The sequence below is a fragment of the Chiloscyllium plagiosum genome, unplaced genomic scaffold (genome assembly GCF_037043375.1).
Source record: "Chiloscyllium plagiosum isolate Xiang-an unplaced genomic scaffold, Cpla_swu_hap1 HiC_scaffold_45, whole genome shotgun sequence".
NCBI lineage: Eukaryota > Metazoa > Chordata > Chondrichthyes > Orectolobiformes > Hemiscylliidae > Chiloscyllium > Chiloscyllium plagiosum.
In genome coordinates, this window is record NW_028270183.1 from 56,365,471 (window position 1) to 56,384,462 (window position 18,992).

Sequence of the window (18,992 nt, forward strand, 5' to 3'; positions counted from 1 at the left end):
TGGATTGAGAATGTGATATATCTAACCGTTTCAGCTGTTCTGGAAATGTATTTAATTCTCATTCCTGTGATTGGAGCCTCCATTCTCTCACTCCTTTAATGTTGGAGAGTGTCCATGCACAGTATATCAAGTTCGTGAATACTCATTGTCCTGCCAGCAGACATGGATTCTTTATTCAGAAGCAGTCAGACATTTTGATCGTGTTCGGGTCTCCAGATAGGAAGAAATGATAGTCTTCCAGATGAAGGCTCTGCCCTTGGTACACGGTTCAAAACACGCAACCCATCACCACTCCCCACCGCCAACCAAATACTTCAGAATATCCCATGTGTACTGACAGCAATGGGGCCAATGGAAAGATAAGAGAGCAGACCATCAGGCAGATGGAGCGACACTTCCCAACTCTAAATGGATCAGAGCAAACCCTCCAGTACTCAATGATTCATTAAGCCTTGTAATTCCTCTCCATTTATGTAATAGACAGACGTTTAATCTTCATGAAAAAAGACAGATTCACAGTTACCCACACTATATTTTATCTACCAATTTGTTGTACATTGCTTATCAATTTACAGATTTTGTAGCTCCTCTTGGTAACTTCAGTTCCTGTCTATCTTAGTGTCATTTTAAATTTAGTTAGAACACATTTATTCCATTTCTGGGAACCTTTGATATTCTTTGAAAGTAGTGAAGACAACAGCAGTGGCCACTGTGTCACTGCAGTTTTTACTTTGTGTTAAGCTGATAAGCACGGATTAGTCACTATTTTATCCCTGCCGCTGGCTCAGTAAACAGTTTTTCTGTGTGGCTGTTCATAAAGGCTGAATGTGCCCTTCCGTTTCCTGTGCAACAGCTATGAGAGTTTAAAAGCCTGTTCCAATTTCTGAGTAACAGACTCGAACGGATGATACGCCTCATTCTGTTCCTGTTCAAAATTATTGATGGATTGAATAGTTGGCTTCAGCATCGGTGTCGTTCTGAATGGTGCTGAATATTTTTGAACCATCAGTGGAAAGCCCACTTCTGACTTTATGATGAAGATAAGGGCATTGATGCTGCAACTTCTGATTGCCCACAATGGCCCATGAACGCCCATTTTCCATTTGCCTCGCCCTTTTGAACTATGATTGTGTGCTGGCTGCTCCTACAGACACCGTAAGGGACAGATCTATCTGTGATATGTAGTTTGGTGTGAATGTTTTCCCTCTTTTTGAATCCCCATCACGTCGCAGAGTCTGGCTGCTGTATGTGTGAGGCCCAGTCCTCCTCAACAATTGGTGGGCCTGCGGAGACACTCTGGTTAAATACATTAAAGAACCACACCAAGAGCACGTCCTGAATCCTTGTCACCCTCGCTGCTTCCTCTGATTTGTTTTTAACATTTAGAGGAACTGAGTTATCAAAGCGGGGTGGTTTGGAGGCAGTAGATGTTCATCATCAAGCTATTACATTGACTACCTGTGTCCTGTTAACTTGAGGTTTCCGGAGTTGTGGAATAAATGTTGGGGAATACCAGGGTGACTCCCTTTCTGACTATATCCCTTGGTGTCCCCACCACTGATTGGTCTGTCTTGCCAGACGGGGCCAGATTTTACACAGGGATGGTGATAGTGATTCATGAAAGATTACCCAGCAGGCATGTTTCTGTGAGTACGACGGTGTCAGCTTGATTCCAGGCCAGGCCAATATGAGGAATAAAGATGACAATGGATCAGGGATTAATCATTTAAAAAGCTGAGTGAAAGGCGCTCTATGTCAATGTGTTTTATATTCTCAAATGGGATTGAAGCATGGATATTTTCATTCGACAGACGTGTTGACAGGGTTACCAATTTTGGCACTGAACATCCAGCAGATTTTATATTTGCGAATGTCATACAAAATGGAAGGTGGTTTAGGGTAGATTTCCGAACAAAGGATGATATCTCTAAGATTGTTAAGAGGATTTACTTCAAATGATCAAGGTATTGCATAGATAGAACACAGAACATAAAAAAGTACGGCACAAAACAGGCCCTTCGGCACACGATGTTGTGCAGGGACTATTCCCAATCTGAAACAATTTAAGCTAACCTATTTTCCCCCATTTCACTGCTGTACATGTGCATGTTCAGCAGTCGCTTAACTGTCCCAAATGATTCCGCTCCCACCACCACCGCTGGCAACGCATTCCTTGCATTCACAAACTTCTCTGTATAGCATCGACCTCTGACACTTCCTCCATACTTTTCTCCTAATTCCTTAAAACTATGACATCTCATGCCAGTCAATCCTTCCCGAGGGAAAAGTCTCTGGTTATTGACTCTATCCATGCCTCCGCATTACCTTGTATACCTTGGTCAGTTCACGTCTCTTCCATCTTCTCTCTAGAGAGAAAAGTCCAATTTTAGTCAACCTTTCTTTGTTAGACAAGCTCTACAGTCGAGAACGCATCCTTGTAAACCTTCGTTGCACCCTGTTCAAAGCCTCCGTATCATTCCTATATTAGAGCGACCAGAACAGGACACAATATTCCAAGTGTGGTCTCGTGCGGGTCTTGTAGAGCTGCAGCAAAACATCGCGGCTCTTAATCTAGATGCCCCCTGCTAATAAAAGCCAAAACATTACATGATTTCTTTCAAACTCTATTCACTTGGGTGACAACTTTGAGCGATCTATGCACTTGAACACCAGATCCCTCCATTCCTCCACACTGCCAAAAATCCTGTCTTTATTCCTATACTCAGCATTCAAGTTCGAACTTCGAAAATGCATCACCTCGCAATTATCCAGGTTGAACTCCATCTGCTGTTTTTCAGCCCAGCTCTGCATCCTGCCCATTTCACGCTGCAGCCTGCAATAGCCCTCGAAAATAACAATGGAACCTTCAACCTTTGTGTCATTGGCCAATTTACTGACCCACCCCTCAGGCTTCCTCATCCAAGCCATTTATAAAAACTAGAAAAAGCTTTCCAAAACCTTGCTGACCACAGACGTAAGTCTGACAGGTCTGTAATTGCCAGGGATTTCCCTATTGCCCTTCTTGAAAATAGAACAACATTCGCCTCCCTCCAATCCTCCAGTTCGACTCCGTTGGAGAGTGAGGAAGCAATCTACTTAGCCAGAGGCTTAGCAACCCAAGAAAAATCTGGTCTAGTCCTGGGGTATTATCAGTCTTAATGTTTGCCAAGATTTCCAACACATGAACTTCATTAATCTTGATGTGTTCAAACCTATTTCCCAGTTCCTCAAAGTTCTCATTCACAACGAGCTCCTTTCGTCAGTGAAAACTGAAGCAAAACTCATTTAGGGCTTCCCCTACCTGCTCAGACTCCAAGCATACGTTCCCTACGCTATCCCTGTCCGGCCCTACATTCTCCCTGTTCATTCTCTTATTTCTCACAGATGTATAAAAGGCATCTGGGTTCTCCCTAATCCTTCCTGCCAAATCCTTGTGACCCTCCTCAGTCCATTTCTGAGCTCCTTTCCAGCAAGCCTGTAATCCTCTCATGCTGTGCTAGATCCTTGTTTCTTCCACCTTACGTAAGCTGCCTTCTTCTTTTGGATGAGAAGCTCCTCTGTTCTCGTCATCCAAGATTCCTTAATCTTACCCCTTCTTACCTGTCTCAGAGGAACAAATTTTTGCATCACTCGCAACAACTGCTCCTTAAATAGTTTCCACATGTCTGTTTTGCCCTTTCTGTGCAACAATTGCTCCCAATCTTTTCTTCCCAATTCCTGTCTGATAGCATCATAATTTCCTTTTTCCCGATTAAATATCTTCCCTTGGCAACTGTTCCTTTGTCTCTCCAAGGTTATGGTAAATGTGAGGCAGTTTTTGTCATTGTCACCAAAGTGTTCTCCCACCGTGAGATCTGACACTTGTCCTGATTCCTTGCTAAGCTCCAACACAAAAATGACCTCTCCCCGCGTCGGCTTGTGTACATACTGGTGATTCCGAATATGACAAAGTTTGCAGATGAAACTGAGTTGTAGAGCAAAATATGTAGAGGTCTCTGAACGTCTGCAGTGAGATATAAATAGTTTAAATGAGTGGGTAGAGGTCTTGCAGACGGAGGACAATGTTGGCAAATATTAGGTTATCAATTATTTTCGGAATAACTGTAAACATGGCTGTTAAACGAGGAAAAAAATACAGCATGCTGTTGTGCAAAGGAAGGTGGCTGTTCTTTGGGCACACAACGTTGGTTTGCAGAAATTCGGAAGACAAATTGAATATTATTCTTTATTCCTTATAGGATGCAGTTAACAAACAGGGAGGTATAGTTCTATACAGTTTTGGAGAGGCCGCACCCGGATTACTGTGTACAGTATTGGTTCCCTTACTTCAGAATGAGTGCACAGGCATGGTAGTGGGTGCAGACAATTTTTGCTTTGTTGATTCTAGAGTCGAGAATGTTGAACAATGAGGTGAGATCAAGTTGGCTGGGACTATTCTCATTGGAATTTAAAAGAATGAATGAAGATCTTATAGAAAGGTAAAATTATGAAGGGAATAGATAAAATAGAAGCTGGGAAATTGTGGATTACAATTGGTAGAGTGCACTGTTGGGTGAAAGTATAACTAAGTGGAATAACTTCAAAATGAGCGGGGCGCAGATTCAGGACTCAGTTGAGAGGGAACATCCCAACCTGAATCTGTGGTTTACCTTGATTCTTGAAGTAGTCTCTGCTGGTTCGCTGAATGTAAACGAACGCAGATTTTAGAATAGTGAAGGAAATAAGGGTAATGAGGAGAGGGCGGGGAAATGGAGCTGAGTCAATTAAAAGATCTGCCATGACCTTATTGAATGGTGGAGCCAGTATCAAGCGTGGACCTATTCCTAATGTTCTTATGAATTAATCTTTTTTATGGGAGGTGCCAGTTCTGTTAAGTTTGCAGGGAGATTCCCACCATGAGACGAAGGGGATTTCACCAAACACTCAACATTAATTGGTGTTCCAACCGTCACAGTGAGAATCACGTTGGATTTGCCCCAACTCATAATATACTCCATTCCAAGAGCAACCCCGCCACTCACCGGAGAGCCTGTAATTATTCAGCATCCCGGGAAATAGTGCCATCTTTGAAAGCCCAAAGTGTGCTCGGACAAGCAAAGTCCTTGAGCTGCTTCGCTGCACAACCCCTGATATTGAGCCTGCATGCGGCAGGCAGAGGGATATTCATGCCCTCCTCAAAGTCGCAATGTGGACAGCGGCATGGGGCTCCTCCAAGGTGGGGAGGGTCACAGGCAGGACTTCCACTTTCTCCAGAAACTGAATTGGGACCATGACACCAGACCATATGTGTCTGCTCTGTAGTTGCCTTCTGGGTTAGAGCATGCTCAATCATCGGGAGGAATGTACAACATTGTAGGGAGATCATTGTCCTTCTCCACTTTGCCAGCATAAGGGGAGACCCAGTGAGAATCTGACCATTCCCCTTGAGAAGAACCCAATAAGAGGCACCGAGAATATCATAGCATCACGAAAGTTGTCAGGGAACATCTCATTAATCTACCATTAATCTCACCAAAGACAACGGTGCTCTGATTACACACAAACAGTTTGCCTGGAGTTTAAAATTTGCAAGGAAAAACAAATCTGGTGGATGTTATATATAGAAAGCAAAATTGCAAGGCAGATTTTGTGCATGATATAAGCACAGAATTAGACTGTTGGTAAAACTCAGTGAGTCTGGCAGCATTTGTCGGAAGAAAACATAGTCAGCATTTCAAATCTGGGCGGTCTTCATCAGAACTGTTTTTGTTTCAGATCTCCAGCATCTGCAGTGATATGTTTTATTTTAGATTGGCAATTATCTTGCATGCGGCAATAGTAATGAATGACTTGATTTCGGAAGGAGGGAAAAGAGTGAGGGCAGACATACAGAAGATGGGTTACCTACACCCTGTCAATCTGAGTTTCATTTTGGGGAAATGATCTCTCGTTTGCGGGAAAAGCAGATTATGTCGGAGGTACCCCACTGGGATTCGACATCATCTGAAACGATGTGAAGTTTCCACAGAAAATGGGAGAACGCAGTCACACTGAGCTGGTCACTGGAGTGGCACGGTGGCTCAGTGGATCGCGCTGTGGGCTCCAAGCACCAAGGGCCTGGATTCAGTTCCACTCTTGGGTGATTGTCTGTGTGGGATTTATATACTTCCCGTATCTACGTGGTTTTCCTGTCGGTGCTTGGATTTCCTCCCACAGACCAAAAAGGCGCAGTTTCAGTGCAATGGTCTTTTTAAATTGCGCTGCAGCATCTTGTGATGTGCAGGTGATGTGAATTAACCTTGGGAAATGTAGAGTTCCCGGGGTAACGTATGGGTGTGCCTGGTGGCAAGCTATTTGGAGGCAGAAGTTGTTACTGCAGATGCTGGACATTAGAGTCGAGATTAAAGTGGCGATGTAAATGCACAACAGGTCAGACAGCGTCCAAGGAGCAGGAAAATCGAAGTGTTGGGCAAAAGCCCGTCATCACGAACACTGGTTGATTGCTGATTAAGGACTTTTGCCCGAAACTTTAATTTTATTGCTCCTCAGATGCTGACTGACCTGCAGTCCTTTTCTAACACCATACTAATCCAGCTATTTGGAGGGTCAGTGTGGGCTCGGTGGACTACAAGTCCAGTTTCCACATTGCTGGGCATGTATAATTTCTAATAACATGCCTATGTTTGGCAACACTTCTGCGGTCCCTACATGTGAAGTGCTGCCCTGATTTGACTTGCCGAAATGCTACAAATTCCGTTTGTCAAAAATAAAGTCCATCTGTCCAACTTCCGCCAATCTGATCAAGGTCCTGTTGTACGCCGAGGTAACCATCAATATCCACGACACCATCAATTTCAGTGTTATCTGCAAATTCACCAATCATTCCTATGGTATTCACATCAAAATCATTAATATAAATGACAAAATCCATTGGAATCTTGCGGAACACTGCTGGGCATAAGCTTGCAGTCCATAAAAATTCATCCACCACCACCTCTATCACTTATCGTCTGCTCAATTACCTCCAGCTCTCTCTGGATTCCATGTGATCGAAATTGCTAACCAGTTTACCATGAGGAATCTGAAAGTACACCTTACCGAAGTGCATGTGGTCAAACTCCACTGCTTTGCCTGGTCAATCGTCTCCATCACTTCTTGAGAAAAAAAAAACTATTCAAGTTCGTGAGACTCGATTTCCCATGCCCAAAGCCATTTTAATGATTTCCAATCAGTCCTGAATGTTCCAAACACACAAAAATCCTATCCCTTATTATCTCCTCGAACAACTTACACACCATCAAAGTCAGGCTCACCAGTATATAAATATCTGGGTTTTCCTTATCACCTTTCTGAACACATGACTCAACGTGAGCCATCCTCCAGTCTTCCAGCACCTCAGCCAAACAGGCAATGTCTTAGCTTTCCTCATAATTCTTGAGTGCACCCTGATCAAGTCCTGGGGATTTATCCCTCTTTATGCATTTTAAAACATCCAGCATCTCCTCTTCTAGAATATAGTCAGTCTTCAAGATGTCACTATTTATTTTGCAAGTTCTCCCGCTTCCGTGTTCTTCTTCACAGTAAATATTTATGCAAAATATTCCGTTAGTTTCTCACCGTCACCTGCTGAACAAGCCGTGTTCCTTCCTTGGTTACTCATTTGACCTTAATGTATTTGTAGAATCTCTTTGGATTCTCCATTACCCTATTTGTCAAAATAGCTCATAATTGCATTTTCCCACCCTGATTTCTCTCTTGAGTAATAACCTACTGCCCTTGTACTCCTTGATAGATTCTGTTCCCTGCTGTCCAGACCAAAGATATGCTTCCTTTCCTTAATGAACCACAACCTCAATTTTGCTCGCCATCGAGCATCCCCTACACGACCAGCTTTTATCTCCTTATAAACAGGAGCATACTATCGGTAAACTCCGATCTCATTTGTGAAGGCCTCCCACTTTCCCGAGCTTGTCCCAAATAACTTTTCAAAGTCCTTGGCTGAAATGTTCAAAATTGGCCTGACTCAATTTAGAACGTCAGCAACTCCATCTGGACTCTTCTTCAGCATAAATATCTTAAAACTAACAATTACTGCATCACAGGCACAAGAAATATAATAACCCCCACCTGCCCCTGTGTAACAGGCTCAAACGACTGAATATCCTCCTCCTGTCCTTCTGTGGCAGGCACTATGTGGCTAATTGGCCTCCTCCTTTCTCAGTGTAACCGCTTTGAGAGGCCAATGGCCTTCTCATGTCTCTCTGTAACAGACACAAGAGGAAAGAATTGCTTGCTCATGTTCCTGAGCATCAGTCTCGAGACTCTGAATGATTTCTTAAGGTAATGGAACGACTTGATAAAAGGGCAGTTAAAACCAGGAGCAGCATTACACAAAGTCAGTGGGCAATCAATCTTGTAGCCTGGATTATGGTGCCTCGAAATTTCCCCTCAGTCATCTGATGCAGCTGGTCTGTTATTTTATCCCTATCTCCTTTTACAAACAGCATGGAATATATGCAACCTGCAGTGTTCTGGCACTACTCAAACAAGCAGGGGATAAAGATTTAAAGGATTGAAAGATATATGGTCCATCCGTCAGAAACACTCATCCAATCCATGTGGATTTAGTAAATGTTCCTTTCTATTGGGATTAAAAAAGTGATGTAAGGAAGAGTTTAACTGAATCTGTTTGTTCAGTGACTGTGATTAAGGACAGTCTCCACGGATTCTAATTAACCCAGTGGTGGGTTTCTAGCTTTTAATCATAAATAGGCTCCATTCAATGTATTATCCCATACTATGACCGGGACCATCACCAACAGCAGTTACAGGGAGCAGCATCTCCAGAGAGAGGGGAGGAGAGATCAGATTCTGAGAACATTCAATTGAAATGTTCCAATGATGGATCAGAACCTGAGAACATTCGCCTGGAATTTTCCAAAAATGAGCAGAGGTTTATACAAGGATATTTGGTGGCTTTCTAGATGTTATGATAAATGGTCACTATCACGTCGAATTGAATATGCACTTTACATTATTCAGTATTTCTATTATCCAATCCTGGCTATCGTTGGTGTCCCTGGTAAGTCTCGCTGTTCAGTCATTAATTCTGTAAACCGTGTTTGACGGTAATACTCTTCATTTCATTGATTCTTCTCTGCTTATTTTTATTGTTATTGCTGTGACTCTGATTCCAGATATTCCCTCTCCAAGCCGCCCCTTACTGCATCATGGATGTGTGCATTCACTCTTTTGCTCTTTGCTTCTGGCAGTGTCCCTCGTGGATCTTTAAGTTCACTCTCAGTTTCAGCTGTGTCACAAAATTCATTGTACCAAATGTTCTTGTTATTTACGTAATAAGATCAAGGAGTCCACCATCTTCTGTTCTGGTTACTCGTCCTATTTCCTTCCTATATTCCATCCCATCCCGGGCCAAACCTCTTAGACTGAAATAGACGAGTTGCAACTGTGATGATCCCTTTGTCCATGAACTGATACACGACACATATTTTGACCAGTCCTGATTTTCACTACTAACAGTTACTGATTATACATCACTGGCTCATCCCATCTGCTATGTGAACCTTGAGCTATGAAATACCTTCTCAATGATAGCAATAATCTGCTGCTAACACTCCCAGCTTCAAACCAGCAGAAGCCACTGCACCAATCCGAATTTACACCAAATTCCATTCCATCCATCATTCCTGTGAGGATTGATTTATGTTGCAATTGGGTCTGGCAGTGCCCTTATTTTCATATTCTCAAGAAAGCCATACATCTGTAAATGAACCATCCCTCGGTCTCTTGCTGTCAATTATCCAAACTTCTGCCAATTGTTCAGATGTAACCTGAGTTCCTCCATGTGTATTATCTGTCAAACAATGGCCTTCACATCAATCGTTGCACGCGCGCAGACACACACACTCACACGCAAAACCCTTCCTTTGAGCTGACGCATGCAGATACAGAGATATTAATTTGTCACAGCCTCATTTACTGTCACTCGCAATGTCGCTGCAATTCTTCCCACGCTCGGCAGATATCCACTGCAAGTATAGCAGCAATATACTGAGAAAGGTTTGTATTACTCCCCATGCTGGGCAGATCGTTAAGTTTATTGAGCAATGGACGGCCATAATTTGCACAGTTCTTCATGCTGAGCTGTGACATTATCCCAATTTATAGGGTCTGGGCTGGTTCTGTGGTGGAGATTCAGAATTGGATGCAACAAACCATTTCAGCTGTTCTGAAAATGCATTTACTCAACGTTCTTATTCGTGCTTTTTGAGGGTGTAACTCCTCCAGTTCGTCGCACTCTTTTCTATCGCCCCATATTGCCACATCATGTTACCAGTTATGTAATTGTATATTTCTATCATACATATGAATATTGCCGTTTCTCTTTACGTTTCCTTGGCCTCGAAGTTTTGCTCCATAATGGATTGAATGCTAGCATTGTGAAGCTCAGAAACCATGAAATTGTGTGTGTCTAGCTGTTGTTCACCTCCCGTGTGTCCCGTGTCGTTTTCCGTGTTGGACATGGATGTCTCAGGAGTTTTGACTCATGCCTTTGAAGGTTTGTCTGTGCATGCCAACTGAACGCCTGTGTTTGTCCCTCTCAGCCTATCGTGTGTTCATCCCATCCCTATTTGCCATTGAAAAGGCAGTTATGAGCTGCTTTCTTGAATCACTGCACTCCTGTTACTGTGGATTGATCCACAATGCTGGTAGGTAGGGAATTCCAGGATTTTGACCCAGCTACAATGAAGGAACGGCGGTTTATTTCTAACTCAGGGTGGTGAGTCGCTTGGAGAGGAACTTGCAACTCGTGGTGTTCCCAAGTTCCTGCTGCCCTTGTCCTTCTAGATGGAAGAGGTCGTTTTTTTGGAAAGTGCTAGCTAATGAGCTTTGGTGAATTTCTGCAATGCATTTGGCGATAGTACACATTTGTTAAGAAGCGGAGAGTGAATGCTAGCAAGCACCAAGCAGGAAAAAGGTGTACAGGAAACGTGAACGTATGCAACATTTGCCTGTGAAACAACTACCTCAGCTTGGCCGCTATGTTTTCACAACAGTTGGAATTTACCTAAACAATTTAACTTATATAATTGTGAGAAGATTTGGAGCTCAGGTTGAGGTTCTGGATGTAAGTTTGCTCGCTTACCAGGAAGGTTCATTTTCAGACGTTTCATCACCATTCTAGGTTATATCATCAGTGAGTCTCCGGTGAAGAGCTGGTGTTATGTCCCTCCAACCATTTATGAGTTCAGGTTTCCTTGGGTTGGTGATGTCATTTCCTCGTCTTGATGTCACTTCGTGCGTTTGCGGTGTCATTTTCTTTTCTTTTTCTCAGAGGGTGGCAGATGGAGTTCAAAATGATGTGTTTGTTAATCGAGTTCCGGTTGGAAAGCCATGTTGCTCGGAATTCTCGTGTGTCTCTATCTTTGGCTTGTCCGAGAATGAATGCGTTGTCCCAGTCGAAGTGTTGTTTCCTCATTTGTATGTCAAGATACTAGTGATAGTGGGTCATGACTTTTTGTGGCTTGTTGATGTTCATGTATCCTGTTGGCTAGATTTCTCTCATTTTTTTCCAATGTAATCATTGTAACAGTTCTGGCAAGATGTTTGTAAATGACGTTCGTTTTTCTTGTTGTTTATATCGAGGCTTTTAATCTCATTGGCTGCCGCGTTAGTGTATTGGTGGGTTTAAAGGTTAGTATGATGCCAAGAGATCTGAGCAGTCTGGCAGCCGTTTCTGACATGTCTTTGATATAGGACAAAGTGCCTAGGGTTTTGGGTGCATTTTGCTTTTTTTGGGGGGTTTGTTGCTGAGAAATCTGCCAGTTACGTTTATTGGGTCACCACCTTTCCTTACGTACGCTGTGCAGGTGATATGTCCTCTGCTCTTCATAGTTTCTCTGTGCTGCCATGTGTAGTGGCTTGTTCAAATAATATTCTAGTTCAGAATCGTCTGTGGGTGTTGGGATAATTCAATATTGCAAGGTTACAATGCATTCCAACGATTTAAGAAGGGAAGCCGGGAGAGAATGAAGATCGACAATCCAGTTAACTTGTCATCCACAGGAGGAAATTTATTGGAATCTAATATAGTGAATGTGTTATTGCTCACTTAGGCAGCAATAGCGAGCATCAAAAGAATGATCCTGCATTTATGAAAGGCAAGTCATAATTTAGAAATGCTTTGCTTGAAGACGTTACTTGTCACTATAAACAATGGGGAAAAAGTGTATGTGGTATAGTTACAGATTCAGGTGGACATTTAAAGGATCGACACAGTATGTTCGTGGAAAAAGAAGTGAAAAAAACATATCCAAACAGGGGAAGGTAAAAATTACGATAGCCTTCATTTGCAGGGAATCGATTTACACATAATGAAGTCATCCAGAATGGAAGTGTGAGCTTGCTCTCTCTCTATGGATACTGCCTGACCCTCTATGATCTCCAGCATTTGCTGTTTTCCAAACAGATTCAAGCTTCTGGAGTAAATTTCTCCAATTCAAGTAAAGATGTCCTGAACCGATTACACACCATCTTAGTGTAACTGTACTTGTAGTATTGTGTACAGTCTTGGTATCATCATTTAAGGTATAATATACTGAACACATATACTGAATGGATATTCTCCAGATTAATTCCTCAGATGACAAGATTGTCTGATGTGGAAACTGAGTCGGTGTCGTCCAAAGATTCAAAGAATGAGAGCGGTCTCAGTGAAACTTTTAAAAAAAAATCACACAAAGGGTATTCCCTAACACAGGGTTACGGAGAAGTAGAAGCAGCCAAGGTGTGGTAGAATCCCAAAATATACTAAAAGTATGTCAAGCAGGACAGAATGACCAGAGAACAATTAGAGCTTATAAGAAACCAAGGGGACAATCTGTTTTTGAAGCTGCTGAAAATTGAAAGGTTGTCGTATGAGAGCTTCACATCTGTTTTACTTGGGAGAATGAGGATGCAGTTACAGAATTCGAGAAAATGGACCGGGAAATTCTTGAGCAGATTTACATAAGATGTGAAAGATTTTAGGTAAATTACCAAAACTACTGTGAAAATCAATTTTGTGGAAATGGAGCTGCCAGGTGGACATCGTTTTAGAACGGTGGACCTGACAGGAAACAGTGTATGAGAATTAAAATGGACCCCTTTTTTTACACACGGAGGCTCGCAGCATATCGCAGGGATCAGTGTTTGTGCCACATCTATACGCAGTGCATTTCAAATATTTGTGTGATGGAATGAAATGCAAGATCACAGGCTCCCATGTACATGCATACGTATATATATACACATATACACACACACACACATACATACATACACAGACACACACACACATTCAAAGGAGATTGAGACAATTGGAGTGAATGGACAAATGAAGATGAAGAGCAATGAAGAGAATATGAGGAGCAGATGACAACAAAGTGGGTAGTTGTGGTGTTGAGTGCTTTGGAGGGAGGAAAAAGGATGGCAACCTACCATTTTAAAAGGGACTATGTAGGAAATCTTGCTGAATGAATGCACTAGTAATGCTTTTTTGATTCCTTCTGCGCAGAACTCCGAGATCCATGTTCTGAAGCTACAAGTCAATGTAGGGAATAGCAATAACACACTGACCAGTGTACACAGACTCAAGAAGTAACAGTGAAAATGATCTGGATCTCCCTGTACACGAGTCGCAGAAAACAAAATGGCAGGGCCAGAAAACAGTTAGGAAGAGAAATGGGGTGTTGATCTTCATTTCAAATGGTTTTGAATCCAGGACTAAGGATGTCTTACTGCATCTGTACGGAGCCTTGGTGAGACCTTATCTGAAAATTGCGCAGAGCTGGTGCAGTTTGGGCCTGCTAAACCAATAAAGGACAATCATGACATTGAGGGAGTGCTGCGAAGGACAACCAGACAGATCTCTCGAATGACAGGCTTGTTGTGGGAGCAGAGTTTGGGTCGAATGGACCTGTATTCCTTGGGGTCGACGAAAATGGGTGGGGGTCTCAGTGAAACATATAAAACTCTGTCAGGACGAGACAGATTGGAAGCAGGAATGATAATTTCCTGGACTGGGATGTCTAAAACCACAGTATTAAATACAGGCCGGCCACTCAGCATTGAGGTGAGACTGAGTATCTGCAAACAGAGACTGGTGAAGCTGGGAATGTCTCTCCCACATAAGGCTGTGGAACACAATACACTGAAAAGAAATAAGGATTTCTAGAGATTAAATGTATAGGAGAGAGCAGGAGTATGATGTAGAACTGGATCAGCAGCATTTTATTTTGAATTGGGTAGAAAACTAGATGGAAAAGCACAGCAGGTCAGGCAGCATCCGAGTAACAGGAAAATCAACATCAGAAATAAGGCTGGGAAACTCGGGGATTGAGACATGGGGCTGGGGGACAAGGTTGCTGATAGTGCAATCGGTGGATGGAGGTACGGTTAATGGTGATAGGTCTGAGGGAAGGCTGGAGTGGATATGTGGAAAGGAAGATGGACAGGTTGAACAGCTCTTAAGGGTGTGATGATGTGGAATTTTGGAACTGGGTTAAGGTGAGGGCGGGGGAAATAAGGAAACCGGTTAAATCCGCATTTATACCATTGGGTTGGAGGGCTCTAAGGCGGAAGATGAGATGTGTTCCTCCAGGCATTGCGTGTTCGAGGGTTGGCGTTGGAGGAGGCCCAGGACCTGCATGACCTCGATGGAGAAGGATGCGGGAGAAGTGTTCGGTCACGTGGTGGTGTGGTCGGTTGTTTTGAGTGTCCAGGAGGTGTTCTGTGAAGAGCTCTGCGAGTAAGCGTCTGCATCGGGAGCAACGGATATAGTAAGTGACACGTGTGGAATGCAGGTGAAACTTTGATGGATGTGGAATGCTCCTTTGGGACCTTGGAGTGATGTGAGGAGGAGGTGTGGATGCATATTTGCAATTCCTGAGATAGCAGGCAAAGGTGCCGGGTGGTGAGGGGAGGCTGGCTTACTGGGGGGGTGGACCTGACGATGCAGTCACAGAGGGAATGGTCTTTATAGAAAGTGGATCCGGATGAGGAGCAAAATGTATCTCTAGTGGTGGGGTCCGTTTTTAGATGGCAGAAATGGCCGAAGGTGATACGAAGTTTATGGAGGTTGAGAGATGGAAGTTGAGGATCGGGGTGGGGTGTGTGTGTTCTGTCCTTGTTGCACTTGGAAGGGTTGGGTTTGAGAACGGTAGAGAGAGATATGGATGTGGTGCATTGGAGAGCATAATCAAATATGTGGGGATGGAAATTGCGGTCTTGAATGAATGAGGCCTTCTGGTATATTCTGTGATGGAACTGCTCGTCCTGGGAACACATGTTGCAGAGATGGAGGAATTTGGAATACCGGCTAGCATTTTTGCAGGAGGCAGGGTGGGTGGTGGTGTAGTGAGTTAGCTGTCGGAGTCAGCGTGTTTGTAGGAAACGTCAATGTTAAGTAAGTCACTGTTGATAGAGATGGAGAGGTCCGGAAAGTGGAGGGATGTGTCTGAGATGGCCCAGTTGAATTGAAGGTTGGGGGAGAATGAATTAGTGAAGTTGATGAACTGCTCAACCTGCGCGTGGGAGCACGACGTGGCGTTGATGCAGTCATCAATTTTGCAGAGGAAAAGGTGGGGAGTGGTGACAGTATAACTGTGGAAGGTAGACTATTCCGCGAAGCCGATAAAGATGTAGGCATAGCTGGGCAACATGCGAGTGCCTATGGGTACCACTTTCATCGAGAGGAAGTGAGAGGATTCAATGGAAAAATTGTTGAGGATGAGGACCAGTTCAGCAAAATCGTTTATAGTGTCAGTGGAAGGGTACTGGTGGGGACGTCGGGTGAGGAAGAAACAGAGGGCTTGGAGGCCTTGTTCGTGGCAGATAGAGGTGTATAGTGATTGGGTGTCCACCGTGAACATGAGACATTGTGTCCCAGGGAAATGGAAGTCTTGGAGGAGTTGGCATGCGTCAGTGATTTCCCAAATGTTTGTGGGATGTTAATGGATCAGAATGCATAAGACTTTATCGAAGTATGTGGAAATGAATTTGGTTGGTCAGAAACAGGCTGTGACCTGGTGTCCTTAGGCTTGTAGATCTTAGGTAGGAGGTAGAACCAGGTGTTGTGGTGTTGCTGAACTATGAGTTTGAAAGCTGAGAGTGGTAGATCCTTTGAGATGATGGTTAGGTGTTGGAAGGTCAGGTCATGGTCGAAGTGGTAGTTGGTCGAAGTGTCTTCAAGTTGGCGCTTGGCTTCAGCGGTGTAGAAGTCAGTGCGCCAAACTACCACTGCACCCCCCTTGTCCGCAGCTTTTGTGGTGAGGTTGGGGTGGGACCAGAGGGAGTGGAGTGCTGTATGTTGTGAGGGTGAGAGTTTGATGTTGCTGAGAGGGTTGGACAGGTTGAGATGGTCAATGCCCAGCTGCAGGTGGAATTAAGAGTTCGAGGGAGTGCAAACGACCGGCACGGGGTGTGCAGCTGGATGGGATGTGTTGGAGGTGGGCGAAGAGGTCCGCAGAAGGTGTACAGAAGTCTTGATGGAGAACATAAGCTCAGAAGCAGAGGCGGCGGATGAAGTGTTCGATGTCACAGCACATGTTGAATTTTCTACACAGGAGCGGAACGGGATGAAGGTAAAGCCTTTGCTGAGGACTGATCGTTCATGTTCCGTGAGCAGGATGTCTGCGAGGATAGTCAAAACTCGGCAGAGCTGGGATCTAGGAACTGGCTGAGGGCTGGATCTGGAAGTGCGGGTGGAGCCCTAACCTAACCTCGGGGTGGGGTGGGGTGCAGTGATAGTTTGGAACACTAGTGAAGCCAGGTGCCAACTTGAAGTCAACTACTAGCTTGCTTAATCTTTCTGGACTAATCATCTTCTGCCACACTGGTCTGCTGGTTACACTTCTCCGTTTCACACTACTCTACCAGTGTCTTCAGCATTAGCTCATCTATCAATGATTTAACTGGCCCATCCTAGTGTGCTTCCATTATCTGTTACTGATGTCCAGTAACATGATCCTGTGCATTCATTGCACCACGAAGTTAATTGTATAACCGCTAAATTAACTTCCATATATTTCATAACTGCACCAGGCCAAGTCTCCAAACTGTACCAGGCCCAATCTGCAGACTGCACCAGGCCGGGTATTCAAATAACACCGGGCCCAGGCTCCAGTCCGCGCCAGGCCAGGTCTCCAGACAGCACAAGGCCAAGTCTCCAGAACTGCTCCAGGCCATGTCCCCAGACCTCATTGGTCCCAGCCTCCAGCTCGAACAGCTCGGAGGCTCCAGACTGCACTAGGACCAGTCTCCAGTCCGCCCGAGGCCCACTCTCCAGACCGGACCGTGTTCATGTACAGTCACACCAGATCCAGTCTCCATACTGCACCGAGCCCATTCTCCGAAATACACCAAATCCATCCTCCTACTGCACAGTGCTCAGTCTCCAGGCCGAACGTGGCCCAATCTCCAGACCACAGCAGGCTACGCCTCCAGACTTCGACAATCCCTGTTTCCAGACCGCACCAAGGCCACTTTCCAGACCATACCAGGCCCAGTCTCCTGAATGCACCAGACCCAGTATCCCGGCGGCACTAGACCCTGTCTCCAGAATACACCAGGCCAGACTCCAGATAGCACCTGGTTGAGTCTTCAGACTCCAAAGGGCACAATCTCCAGACTACCGTGAGCCCAGTCTCCAGACTGCAATGGTCCTATTCCCTAGAATGCATCAGAACCATTCTTCAGACTGCACCTGACTCTGTCTCTAGAACGTACTGGGCTGAGTCTTGAACATGCACCAGGCCAGGCTTCCGACTGCACCGGGCCCAGGCTCCAGATTGCCACTGGCCCAATCTCCAGAAAAGACAGGGCTCAGTCTCTAGACTGCACTAAGTCTCCAGAGCACCGTAGGCACATTCACCAGACGGCCCCGTTCCTCGTCTCCAGATGGCACCAGGCCAATTTCCAGACTTTGCTTGTCCCAGACTCCAAACCACACCAATCCTACACTCGAGATCACACTGGACCCAATATCGAGACGGCATCAGGCAGTTTCCAGCACTGCGGTCATTCTCCAGACCACATAGGGCCCAGTCTCCAGACGGCCTGTGCGTAGTCTCCAGACTTTACTAAGCCCAGTCTTCAGACCATGCTGAACCAGGAATCCAGATAGCAGAGACACCTCTCCGAAGACCGCAGCGGACCCAGTCTCTCGACTGCTTCCAGACTCGATGCCTTACCTGCCCTATTCCAGACTCCAGTCTGGACTTCCCTCCAGAACTCCATGACAGCTGAGACTCCCCGCCCCATTTCAAACTCCAATCTGAGACTTCTGTCCTGGCCTCATCTCCTTGCACTTACCGATGATCAGGGGCTCAACTCTGGGACACTTGTCTACCACAGCCTTCAGTGTGTGAATCCCATTTGGGCACCTCTACCCAGCGCCAGCCTCCAGTGTCGTAATCACCTCCTCCATTCCCCTCCGAATAACTTCAGAAGTTAACCATTTGGTGGAACAAACCTTCAGAAAAGAAGAAAAAAAGAAAACGAGCTAGTGGATCAGAGTAGCTCCAGCTGGAACATTTCGAATCTGCCACCATCTATATATCGCTGCACGGCTCTTTCCTTATTCCAAGAAAGTGAAGTCATTGGCAAATAGGATTATGGAAATCCCTAAAGCTTTCTATCGATATATCAGAAACAAAAGAATCACTCGAGTAAGAATAGGGAAAAACAAAGATAATAGTGTGAAGTTTTGGGTGCGTACAGTGTTGTAAAAGGTGAAGAGAGATCGGATTGATAATCATATAGAGACGAACATCAGTGGTCAACATCGAGGGCCTGTCCTGCGCTGTCATATTCTATGTTCTAATGATTTTGGAGACTTAGGGCAGCTTTTCTGATTTTTTTTTTTTGCTATGCTATCCCTAAGATATTAACATAAAGAGATGAACATGCTCGTTGCTGATCTATTTGCTGCCTTCAGGCATGTATAATCTATT